The 12,556-nt window shown below is 39.0% G+C and overlaps 1 protein-coding gene and 1 non-coding gene across 6 annotated transcripts in view; one reads left to right on the top strand and one right to left on the bottom strand.

The window, feature by feature from the left end:
- The window catches only part of Lhfpl3 (LHFPL tetraspan subfamily member 3), a 520,977-nt gene that overhangs the window by 74,700 nt on the left and 433,721 nt on the right, over positions 1–12,556 (bottom strand). The window lies entirely within an intron of this gene.
- On the top strand, positions 10,641–10,747 carry LOC118581013. The gene has a single exon (XR_004944653.1). It is a non-coding gene; the product is annotated as a U6 spliceosomal RNA (small nuclear RNA).

Genomic DNA, 12,556 nt, shown 5'->3' with positions numbered 1-12,556 from the left:
TCTACCTTCACCTTTTTGGTGTATACAGAAATGGTACTATGTCAATTGTAAAGACTCTATTTCCAAATAAGTTCACATTCTGAGATACTAAGGTTAGGATTTACTATTTTTTTATGGGTTCAATTCGCAGCAGGTTGTAGAAACAGATGAAATTGTCAGGAAGAAGCAGAGAACTGAGAGAAAGAGAAGAGAGTTTTTAAAACATACTTAATGCATGAGATGAACTGTGTAAAAGGAGGCTGAGGCTCTGGCAGTTGAGCAGTACAGGCAAAGGTATGGTGACAGCAAGTCTTCATTGGGCAGCCTTCCAACACTCATTCCATGACAGGCTCATTGTAAATATTTTGTTCACACTGAATGAAGGCAAAACTAATTTCATGCATATAACCTTGATTCTAGAACTATCTATAGAATTTAATCCATTTGCTGACTTTTAAAATTTTAAAACCATCTAAATGTTCATATCAGAGAATTTAATAGATATGCATCCTGAGACAATCCAAAGCTCCTATCTAATAGACACTAAAGAGAAAGTGATCACAGTGGCCAAAGCAGCACATGCTGTGACTATGAGGAGTTCGGGACTTTTGGTTTCCCAGTGTCTAGAAATTGCATATGTATCAAACACAACTTTGGAATAATGCAGTTCTTTTTTTTAAATCAGTTTATTAGTATCCAGAGATCAAGAACTACTTAAGAATTCTTTGAATAAACTGTGGTAAAATACTTTCCCCTAACAGAAGGAGTTTTATTTGGACTTAATAATTCAAAAGATGTAATACATTAATTTAAGGAATCTAAGAATAACTTACTCCAAAATTGTTTCTGATACAAGTCTGAGTGAAATAATTGTTTATGGCATGTAGGTATCTAAATGACCTAAATTTCACTTAAAAAATTAGGCAGCTTCCCCAACTCTTGTTCTCCATGTAAAATTTTAAGGAGCAATAGTCATGTGATAGGCAGAGCTGCTTCTGGGATTGCTGTATTTCCTGCACTGTCAGTCTTGTGCATTTTAGCACTGTGCTACCCACAAATGCACCACATATCTCCTTTTTAGTACTCAACCACAAAATATATCACTATTTACTATGCAATGAGATTAAAACACTGTGCTTAGTTACAGAATCATAGACTCTACAGAAGAGAGGCCAGAGTTCAGGTAAAACAATGGAGCTCTGTCCTATTCTCTGAGGGTTATGTTAGTGGAATCTGGTCTGAAAACTAGCTTGGATCAGAAAAGAGATAGGTATGAGAAAAGAAGGAGTTTGGGTTTAGTCTAAAATTCCACATAAGAAAGCTCCCATGTTGGATGATAGTTTCCCAACAATGTGGGAAACCATGAAGCCTGGTTGAAGGAAAGGTCTTGTGATTTGGCAGTTGGAAGTTTTTGTGCAGCTCAGGAAACCTCTCAGTGCACTGTGGTCTGGGCCCTTTGAGGTTGCATTCCTGGAAGCAGAGAAAATCAGGGGCAGGAAGAAGCTGAAAACAGGAGAAAGGCTGGTATGGGACTAGGTAGATCAATTCTGCCCTTCCATGTGACTTCTAGATTGGAGGGAACCTCAAAAATACTGACATGTGACAACTGTCTACTTCATTAAAGACAGTAGCAATAAGCTACCATTAAGAAAGACTACATATTAATTTTAGTTATTTCTTTCTCAAAAGGAAGTTATTTTGGAGTTCTAAATTCTTCCATATTTTGTAGCTTTGTAACCTTACATTATGTGATCAGGCACTCTCCTTTGCGGTTAAGCTTAAGGGTTTCAGGAAGCTCCCAGATGCTGTCAGTGTGACAGTGTGATCCTTGCTTGGATGAAAACAGAGGAACCTCTGACAATTAGCACTGTTTGATCTGTCCTCTGAATAACAAACTAAGGTCAACACACAGAGACACAGAATACTGGGCCTTTCCTGGGGTCTGGAAAACTACTTGGGTCCCTGTAGAGAACTTTTTGGCTTTTCATATTAGGCCTGGGTACTGGATACAGGTACCAAATCACATATGAGGAGACTCTGCCTGGGATGTAGGATGGGAAAGGGCTGTGTTAGTTGTCTACTTCTGTGTAACAATGTTGTCACAAGCCTCGTGACTTAACACACATACACATTTGTTACCTTAGTTTCTATAAATCAGGAGATGGTCAAGGGTTTTCTAACTTCCATTGCCAAAGTATCTTTCACAAGACAACGATCAAGGAATTGGTCAGGACTTATTTATCATTTAAAAGCTCAACTAGATTGTTAGCGAGATTCATTTCTTTGAGGGACAGTGAGTAAGATAGCCTCAGTTCCTAAACAAGGTGTGAACATTAGTTCCTTGCAATGCAATTCTCCTTAGCACAACATCTGACTCCATGAAAAAATTGTAAGCCAAGAAGAAAATAAGAATCTATTACCAAGCAGAAGTCATTATCTTATCTAACTTCATCATGGAGGTAGTATCTCATACTTTTTGTCACATGGGAAGAAGTGAATCATAAACTTCAAGTATTCTCAGAAGGAAGAACATTATAAAAGGACAGAATTCCAGCAGATGGGAATTCTGGGATCACCTTGAGGCTGCCTGCCTCAGAGAAGAGGGAAGAATGGCAGCCATCTGCTGTTTTTTTCCTGGTTGCTATCAAGTCATCCTTCTTCTAGCAACTATGTCTAGATTTTCCTTTGAGGGACAGCTTTCTTAATTTTTGCTAGAGATTTCTGAAAGTTCCAGAGTAAACATCTGACTTAAGGCAACAGGCCAGGATATCACATATTTGGGTCCATTGTGATTAGAAGTATACACCTACCAAGAGCCAGTGAAATTTCCTTGGAAATCCCGGAAAAATATGCTCCATATTTTAGAATGACAGAAAAAAAAAACCCAAAAAATTAGAGAGGGGCTAGGAGCTGAATGTGCTACTTCGATCTGCAGTTATATGAAGTCAAGATTGGAGATGGCAGTGTGGGAGAGCCAAGAGTCATATGGAATCCTGATGCCACTGTCTGGAGAGTTTTGAGTTCAGCCATAGCTTAAATGAATTATTCCTAGAGTGCTCAGTTCAGCTTAAGCCAATTTTTCTGTGAGCTGCAATCAAAGTGTATCTTATGTTGGCCTTGAACTTCCTAAGTAGACCAGTCTGGTCTTGAATTCATGACCCTCCTTGCTTATGTCTCTCAGATGTTTGAATATGAGCGTATGACAGCATATTTTGCCCACATCTCTTTTGAAGACAATTTCTTTCTTCATTTCTCACGAGAGCGAGAGCGAGAGCGAGTGCTTGCCTGTGGAATACAGAAGAGGGCATTGGATATCCTGGTGCTGGAGGTTATGAGCTGCTACACAGGTGCTAGAAACTGAGGTTGGGTTCTCTGTAAGATGACCAAGTGCTTTCAACAATTGATCCATCTTTCTAGTCCCCCTAAGCAACTCTTACAGCTTTTTATAATTTTTTAAAAATAATTTTGTTGAGAATTTCTTATATGAGTGCACTGTATTCACATTTCTATCCCCCTTCCCCTCTAATTCCTTGCTTACCCACTTATATCCTACTAATTTATGACCTCTTCTACTATAGTTATTATTGTTACACACACACACACACACACACACACACACACACACACACAAACATGCACACACACATGCACACATACCCTCACACACCCTACTGAGTCCAATTAGTGTTGCCTGTGTGTATGTGTGTTTAGGGGTAACTCTTTGGGATTGGATAACTGGTTAGGGGGCTCATCTCTGAAGAAAACTGATGATCCCTCTCTCAGAAGCCACTGACTGTCTATAAATCTTCAACTAGTTGTGAGGCTCTGTGAAATTTTCCTGTATCTATGTTGGCATGTCAGCTGTTGTGGACATTGTGTAGATCTTGTTGAGGTTTCATGAGTATAGCATCTCTGTCCTGTCTTGAAGATACCATCTAGCAGCAAATGTCTTGGACCTTTGACTCTTTCTATCCCATCCTTTGTGATGTTTCCTGAGCCTTAGGTATACAGGTTATACTGTAGATGTCCCAATCATTTTTGGGCATACTATGGTAATTTATTTTCTGTATTTTAACCAGTTGTGGATATCTGTAATAGCCTTAATCTGTTTTTTTAAGAAGTTTCTTTATTAAGGAGTGAGAGCCACACTTATCTCTAAATCTAAGGATAAGTATTTAGTAAACAAGAAAAATGGTAGGTATATTCTCCTCTAGAGTATATGATCCCTCTAGTTATGGGTTTCTTGGCCAGGCTTATAGCACCAGGCATGAGTTCTCTTCTATTCAGTGGATGTTCTGTCCAGTTAGGCAGCTTTTGGCTATCACCATGATATAACTACCACTATTGCATTAGTCATATCATCCACAGTTTTATTTAGTGATAATGTACATTATTTTATAAAGGATGATATATTCAACCTATAGAGATTTTTCTAAAGTGAGATAAATAATGTTTCATCTAGTTATGACACAGTTATATTTTATCAGTTGTTACATTGCTTCTGTGATTTCACGTTTACTACAGTTTTCACTTTGGTTTTGCTGTATTTTTAGTAGTGTAGAGAAATACAAGGGTACTGGGAGGCTAGAGTTATATAATTACATTTCATACAAAGATTTTCTAAATGCTAATCTGCTTGTTTTAGAGTTAGTATACTTTTAAAAAGTGGTTCTCAAACGGTACTTGCATAAGATCTACATGAAATAAAGCCAATCAAAATTCCAGCATAGACAGGGAGGTGCTCTCCAGTTCTACCCTTTACTGAGGAGCTAGCTACTGAGGGAGGAAGAATCATTCTTCTTTGAGAGTGTGGTCGTTGGTAGGTTTTCCTATGCCCCATTGGATGGTCCAATGGTAATGCTCATGCATATACTGGCAGCACTAATTGGACTTAGTGGGTAATCAAAGAAAAAGATATAAAGCTGGGGGGGTTGGAATAGAAGGATTTAGGGGGAAATAGCAGGAGGATATGATTGTGTTTATTATATGTATGGAGTTACATTCTTAAGAATAAACAAAAATTATTCATACAAAATTATACTGTAGTTCAATGTCTTTCTTGATGAACATTGTTCCTTTATAGGTCCTAAAACCTTCCTTTTGATTTTTTATAATATAAATGAAGGGGCTAATTTTAGCATGTCAATTTATTTCAACTCATGTCAGTCTTTTGTTGGCTTTGCCTGTGTGTTATTTGCTGAGTGAGTGAACTGATTGAGTTTTAGAGCCATTAGCAGGAAATAAGCAGATGTATAGTTTAATAAGCCACAAATATATGGGCTGTAATTTTTATGATATAGTCAATTAGGACCTAAAATCTAGTTCTTGAATATGGTTCACTTATTTTCAGCAACAAGTCAGGGTTGATGCTTACATTGAAATTATTAAAGGAATTGCAGTACAATTTCAAATATTAGCTCTGGTTATATTTAATAAACACATTGGCTACCTGTGCTGAGTGTATGCTACAATAATTTTTTCAATCATGCTGTAAATACCATTGCACAGTAACTCTCTATGACTAAGACCAATAGTAATTTATTAATGGCATATTAAAGAATTCTATATGACTCTTTCCTATAGTAGAATAGTTTGGGCACTGCACATAGGTACACACTCAAGAGGGTGTCTTACTGTGAGAAAAGATCATTCTTGGGCAGGGTGTTGTATTTCTAGTTTGGAATTTGGCCATGTTCCCCTGCATAAATGAGTGTGGAAGGAGTGAGCAAAATAGAAAAGTATGGCTGTGAAGAGAAACACGCACATGATTCATAGTTCAGGAGTTTTATTATGGTGCAGCATTAGATGTGACAACTCAAGATCATGCTAAAATATAATAATGGCCAATAATCATTCCGGAACATGTGGAACATGCTAGGACTGTAAGTTGAAGAATACAGTTAACAGATATTTTCCTTTCTAATTTGTGAATGAAATAGAATATTTGAAATTAGTACCGATGGCTTTCTGATTTTCATAGATTTAAATAAGGGAACAAAGTAATTGGTGATGAGTTTGGGGAAATGCATGACAATACAGATTTCAGTGAAGTGATATAATTGCTCTCGATCTTTACTTAGATTTTAAAACAGGGGTAACATTTTAGAAAGATCCAGAAATGTGGACAAAGATACACTTCAGAGGAACTGGAGGCTGGGTATCATTCAGGGTTATGCCATACAAGTAAGAAATGCCCAGGGTGAATCTTGATCCTGGGAATGGAAAGAACTAAACATAAATGTGAGCTAGTTCAGAGATATGGTCTGTGCTAGATAAAGGTTGTCTTAGTTCATGGGGGTTGCAATGAAAAATGTTTTACACTGGAACATTAGTAACAGAAATTTATTTCTCACGGGTACTGGTAATTCAGTGTTTGATCAGGAGCTGTTGTTCCTTATAATGGTGTGTTCTCTGTTTCCTCATGGAGGAGTGGGGGCAGATCCTTTCAGTTTCTATTATAAGGATACTCAATCCTTTCATGGGAGCAGAACCCTTATGGCCTACTCATGTCCTAAAGGATCTACCTCTTAGTATTATCACACTTCGGATTATGTTCTAACATTTAAATTTTGGGTAAGGAGGGGGGTGGGGGAGAGAAAATATCTGTGATACTTTTGATATAGCAATGTCAAAATCATCCTACTACAACTCAAGTTGAGACAAACGAATAGTTTTTTTAAATTGCCTAATGGGTGGCTAATTATTTTTGATAGCTCTTTTTATTTTTTTAATATGAAGAAGATATTTTTATTTGTGTATCAAGGATTCTTAGGTTAGCAGTTGGTATCAAGACACAAAATGGTTTGAAAAGCAATAGATAATCACTGTTGGCGTCAATCTCCCTTAATTATTTTACAGAGCGTTTGATGGGCTCCTAACTGAAACACAGTGTGTCCAGATGACAGAATCAGGGCTCCCTTCCATTGGTCCTCAGTGTCTTTTTTCTCTTTTTCTTTTTTTTTTTTTTTCTGTACTAGGAACTGCTGTGCTGGTGCATGGCTCTTCCTTGGGAAGTGGATCTTCCTTAATGTGTTTCTTTTATCCTTCTGTAAGGAAGATCCATGAAGGATAAAAGAAACACATTAAGGAAGATCCACTTCCCAAGGTTTACAGATGGCTCCTTTTCTACAACCAGTTCTTCCCTATCTGCTGCCTCCATCTGCACCTCCCCATCTAACTGTGATAGTTCTTAAATGTGGTCAGGAAGAAAAAACACAAACCAATGAGAGGTTCCAACCACAGCTGTCTCAGCAGATTCCAAGGTGAGCAGAATAACTCCTATGTCCTCAGGTTTCACCTGGACTTTGTTTTCTTTTTCCTTTGTATTACACCTGCTGATTTCCCTGGTGTGCTTGTGGAGGCAAGCTTCTCTGTCCTCATGGTCATAGGGAGGGGTGATAGCTGTCCTGACTATGGGAGTCCTGACTAGGACACACACACACACACACACACACACACACACACACACACACACACACACACACACATTATAGATTGGATAACCAAGATTTTTACCATGCAACTCACAAGTGGATATAGTGTACAGTGTAGATATACAGAGTGGAGTGGGACAAGTGAGATTTCCTCTGAGCAGTCTAAAATTTCAAACTTAGCATTTATTTATGGGTTTTTTTGATTTAGTGTTTTGGAACTTAGATTGACTGTGAATAAATGAAATCCAAGAAGGGAAACTCTGGATGAGGAAGTATGCTGTATCCCGAGATACCCTGTACTTGGTAATTGGGATAAGGTTTGGAGACCAAGGTGGCTGTGGCCTGAGCTGGTGGCTATGGATGTTACAGCAACAGACACGGATGCCTTTAAGGAGGACACACAGGAGGAAGAAAGGTCATTCAAGAGGGAATGGAGCTGAGGAATGGCTGGGGAAGAAGGAAGAGACCACAAGGCTCTCATATTCATTCTTTCAGGGGCAGACCCCAAACCTCAGAAATCTCACCTAAACACCAGCCCTTATAGTTCATTTTTTTCCTTTGGACTAAGGAAAGAAAGTGCTAGACAAGCTGAGGTGTAGACTCTGTTATATGCAGTAAAATTTCAAAGGAAGGCAACACCAGCCTTAGTTTTTTTTCTTTTTTCTTTTCTTTTTTCTTCTTCTTGAGACAAGGTTTCTGTGTAACATTCTTGGCTATTCTGGAACTCTCTTTGTAGACCAGGCTAGCCTCAAACTCACAGAGATCTATCTGCCTGTCTCTGCTTCTCAAGTGCTGGGATTAAAGGCGTGTGCCACCACTGACTGACTCAGCCTTAGTTTTAAGGAAATCTTTGGTTTGGGGGACAGCAAATTCTACAGGCCTGCCCTTGTAGTTATTTTAAATTTCAGCTCATGTCATAGCAAAGGAGTAAGCTAGTCCTGGCCCCTTGTACTGGCTAAAGAGAAGATTGCTTAGAAAGGCAAAAGAAGAACCTCTATCCCTTAATGGCTGTGGGTCTGGAGGAGGAAGGCTGCTGTGTAGATGCTGAGAAGAAAAATGAAAAACAATTCTCAGAGCTCATAGTGCATGCCAGAGCAGTGACTAGAGGATGGAGTTGTGGGAAGGTAAACTCATGGAAGGCATTAATTAAGTAAAAAGGAAAATGAGATGCTTCAAGGCACAGTGTGTGGGTAGCCACAGCATGATGGAAATCACTGTATGAGATGCCCACACCTTCCCTGTCTGGAAAGCTCTTTTGTCAGTAGGGCCTCTGCTTCCAGCTCCTGTGGTAGGATCATCAGTTCCAGGCAGAGACATTCCTCCACCATCTGTGCCATGAGGTGGTCACAGGGTCAGGAACATTGAAGTTTTTCCTCCCAGGCTGTCAGGCTATAACTCTGCAAGGCATGGGTAAAGCTGGTGCCTCCCTGTTGACTGGACAGATCCATGAAGGTCATTTGTCAAAGGACAAGTGACTGTGCCCAAGAAAAGGCAGGTTCCTGGATGAAATGCTCCAATTTTCCTAGCAGCAACCCTCACAGATTTTATCTCCATCCATTCATCCCTGCCCCTAGGACTAGAGGCCAGGACCTGAGTTTCTTGGTTCCTAGGTTATAACCTTTGCAAAGCTTGCATTCAATAACAATTTTATGCCTTTATATTTTCATCCCTGGAGGGAGGATAGTAAAAATAGCACACAAATACAAAATTATGATCTCATTGGATAAAAAAAGAAACATCTGAAAATTGAACATCTTGTCACTAGTGTTTTGAAGATTATGACCTAATCAGAATCACCCAGGTATTCTGTGCTGGAATCTCACAATAAGACTGGATGTCTTTAAATGCACTGTAGGGATTATTTATAGAAGAAAAACCCACTGAATCTTAAACAGAGAGCAGGCGTGGGGTGGCAGGCTCCAAGTTATTCTCAGCTAAACCGAGAAATTTTATACAATTTGTTCCTGTTGACATGGATCATGAAACTGGACACTATACAAGGTCACTTAAACAGTAGTACTTAACCTCAAAAAGCAGAATTTCAGAAAGAAACAAGTTGGCTTTATAAACTTTTTTTGAGACAGGGTCTCTCGGTGTAACTCAGCTATGATAGAACTTTCCATGTGGCTCAGACCTCCATTGACCTGCTTTTGCCCCTCAAGTGCTAGGTTAAAGGTATGTATCACCACACAAAGGCCTAAACAGTTTTTAAAAAATTATATGCATGAGATTATGGAATACTATAGCTATTCATCTCTAAATATATTTAAAGATTTTAATACTTTGTTTTTCCTTGAAAAATAGGCTTTTGGTAATAAAAATATCCACTTTTTTGGATTATGATAATTTATGCTACACTTTATTTCTCTGTTTTTCAGAATATTGTAATTTTAGAAAAAAGGTAAATCATTATCAACTTAAAATTTTTTTAATATATATTTTTTCTTTATTATTATGTCTTTTAAATTTTATACATCAACCATGGGTTCCCCTGTCCTCCCCCCTCCTGCCCCCAACCCCAGCCCCTCCTGTCCATTCCCATGTCCTCCAGGATCAAGGCACCCCTGGGGATTCATTTAAATCTGGTGGATTCAGTACAGGCAGGTCCTGTCACCTCCTTCCAGACTGAGCAAAGTGTCCCTGTGTAAGCCTAAGGTTTCAAACAGCCAGCTCATGCTCTAAGGCCAGATCCTGGTCCCACAGACTGGGTGCCTCCCAAGCAGATCAAGCTATTCAATTGTCTCACTTATCCAGAGGGCCTGATCCAGCTGGGGGCTCCACAGCCTTTGGTTCATAATTCATGTGCTTCCATTCGTTTGGCTATTTGTCCCTGTGCTTTTTGCAATCTTGGATTCAACAATTCACACTCTTGCAGACCCTCCTCTTTCCCGACAGTTGGACACCTGGAGCTCCACCTGGGGACTGGCTGAGGATCTCTGCATCCATTTCCATCAGTTATTGGACGAGAGTTCCAGCATGACAGTTAGGGTGTTTAGCCATCTGATCACCAGACTAGGTCAGATCAGGCTTTCTCTCGACCATTGCCAGCAGTCTATAGAGGATGTATCATTGTGGATTTTTGGGGCCTAAAATTTTTTTAAGTTGACTACACACTGAAGTGACAAATATTATATTAGTCCAATATTAGTGACAATGTTCATATTTTAAAAGTATATTTCCAAAGCCTAAAATGTTTTAATAAATACAGTACTTAAAACCTTCACTTTCGTGCTTGCTTCAGCAGCACATAGAATAACACTGGAACGATACAGAGAAGATTAGCATGGCCCCTGCACAAGGATGACATGCAAATTCATGAAGCGTTCCATATTTAAAAACAAACAAACAAACAAAACTTCACTTTCTACTTTTGAGTACTTTTTACATGGATATGTTTTTTTGGGTTTCTTTTGGTTATTACTCTTCTGTGGACTCCGTGTTCAATAGTTTCAGCCAGGTAGGCCAGATGAGCCCACGGGTGCAATGGTAGCAAGTCTATTACAGGAGTGGATTTGATGTCTGCTCCACAGATAGAAATTCTTTTTTGGTGTCCTAAACCTGGTCAAAAGTCCAAGGCTGGGAGGTCATAGGCCCTAGTGGGGAAGCTACTACTGTTGTTCTGTTAAATAGACATGATATTCCTGTCAAATTGCCTTCCAAATAAGCATGTATATTTTACATAGTACAGTGCTTCTGTCAACTTGGTTAGAGAAGCTTCTTTCTGCAGTGAGTGGTTGGTAGTGATTAGAGACTCATTACTGGTTGAAGCATTGAGAATAAATGACTGTTAAGTGCCCAGCCATAGTGGACCATTTATATTAACCCCCAAAGTCTCAGGGAATGTCAGAAAATAATGGACAGAAGAATTTGTCCATGCTCCTGCAAATAAACTCTTTATCTACTCCTGTAACAATCCCGATATTTCATAGGGATGGACACACACACACACACACACACACACACACACACACACACACATACACACACACACACACACACACACACACAGCATGAAAGTGGAAGGGGTTATTTGGGGGAGAAGAAAGGTATTAATGGGAGTTGGAGGGGGACAAGAGAGGATAATATGGAGTGAAGATGAATGAAATCCATTCATTATATGTGTGTGCATGTGAAAATGTTATAATGAAACTCATTATTATTATTATATAATTAATATACACTAATGAGAAAGTTTATAAATATATGTGAAAAGAGAAGGAACTTTGAATGGTTTTTAGAAAACAAGCCCAGTGTTGGCTCTGAGAGGATGCCAGGGTTGTAGCCATCTTAGAGAAGGGTTGGATGGGGGCAGCAGGCCCTTGGACAAATTATTCTTAAAAAAACACCCACCAGAGGATGTGCTGCCCTTCTGCCCCTAGACCCAGACAAGTAGGAGCTGCACACTAGACATTTCCTGTCATAACCTAAAGAATATAATATAACACAACTGGCATAATAAACAAAGCACCAGATATGTCCTGTGGGATGTTTTATGCTGTTATAGATTGTATACCATAGCTGTCAGAGGGAATGAGTTTCCTGCAGCTAAAGATGGGATGTCTAACTATCAGAGGAAATGAGTCTGCTGGAAAAATAGATACAATAACATAAATTGCTAGAAGATATGGTGTAGCATGAATCTTAAAGAGTCTTATTAATAAAATCAAACCTGAGGCCAGTTATTGGAGTAAATGCTGGAAGGTCAGAGAAACAGAAGAAGCCACAGCTACCTCACATCACCAGTTACTCTGCTTGTCTTGTTTCCTCAGACTGCAAGCTTCTGAGTCCTCATCCAAATCCATCTCAGCTGAACTGTGCTGCTCGAAAGCCTAAAAGCTTAACTGGCCAAATGCTGAACCAGCCAAATGCTTCTAGTTTCTGATCTTTATGCCTTATATATACTTTCTGCTGTCACTCCCTGGGATTAAAGGCTGGATTTCTGGGATTAAAGGTGTGTGTCACCACGCCTGGCTGTTTCTAATGATGTCTAGTCCATTAACATTTGACAGATTCAGGTGAAAAACTCCATTATATATAACAATGTCCAGTCCGGTAACATTTGATAAACTCAGACAAAAAAATTTTCATTACTTATCCTTGTTTTAACAAGCAGTTCCTTTTTAAAAGTAGGTTCAAAAATTGAT

Source organism: Onychomys torridus, chromosome 3 (genome assembly GCF_903995425.1).
Source record: "Onychomys torridus chromosome 3, mOncTor1.1, whole genome shotgun sequence".
Classification (NCBI taxonomy): domain Eukaryota; kingdom Metazoa; phylum Chordata; class Mammalia; order Rodentia; family Cricetidae; genus Onychomys; species Onychomys torridus.
Note: the sequence above shows the minus strand (reverse complement) of the source record. Positions and strands in the feature narration are given on the sequence as shown.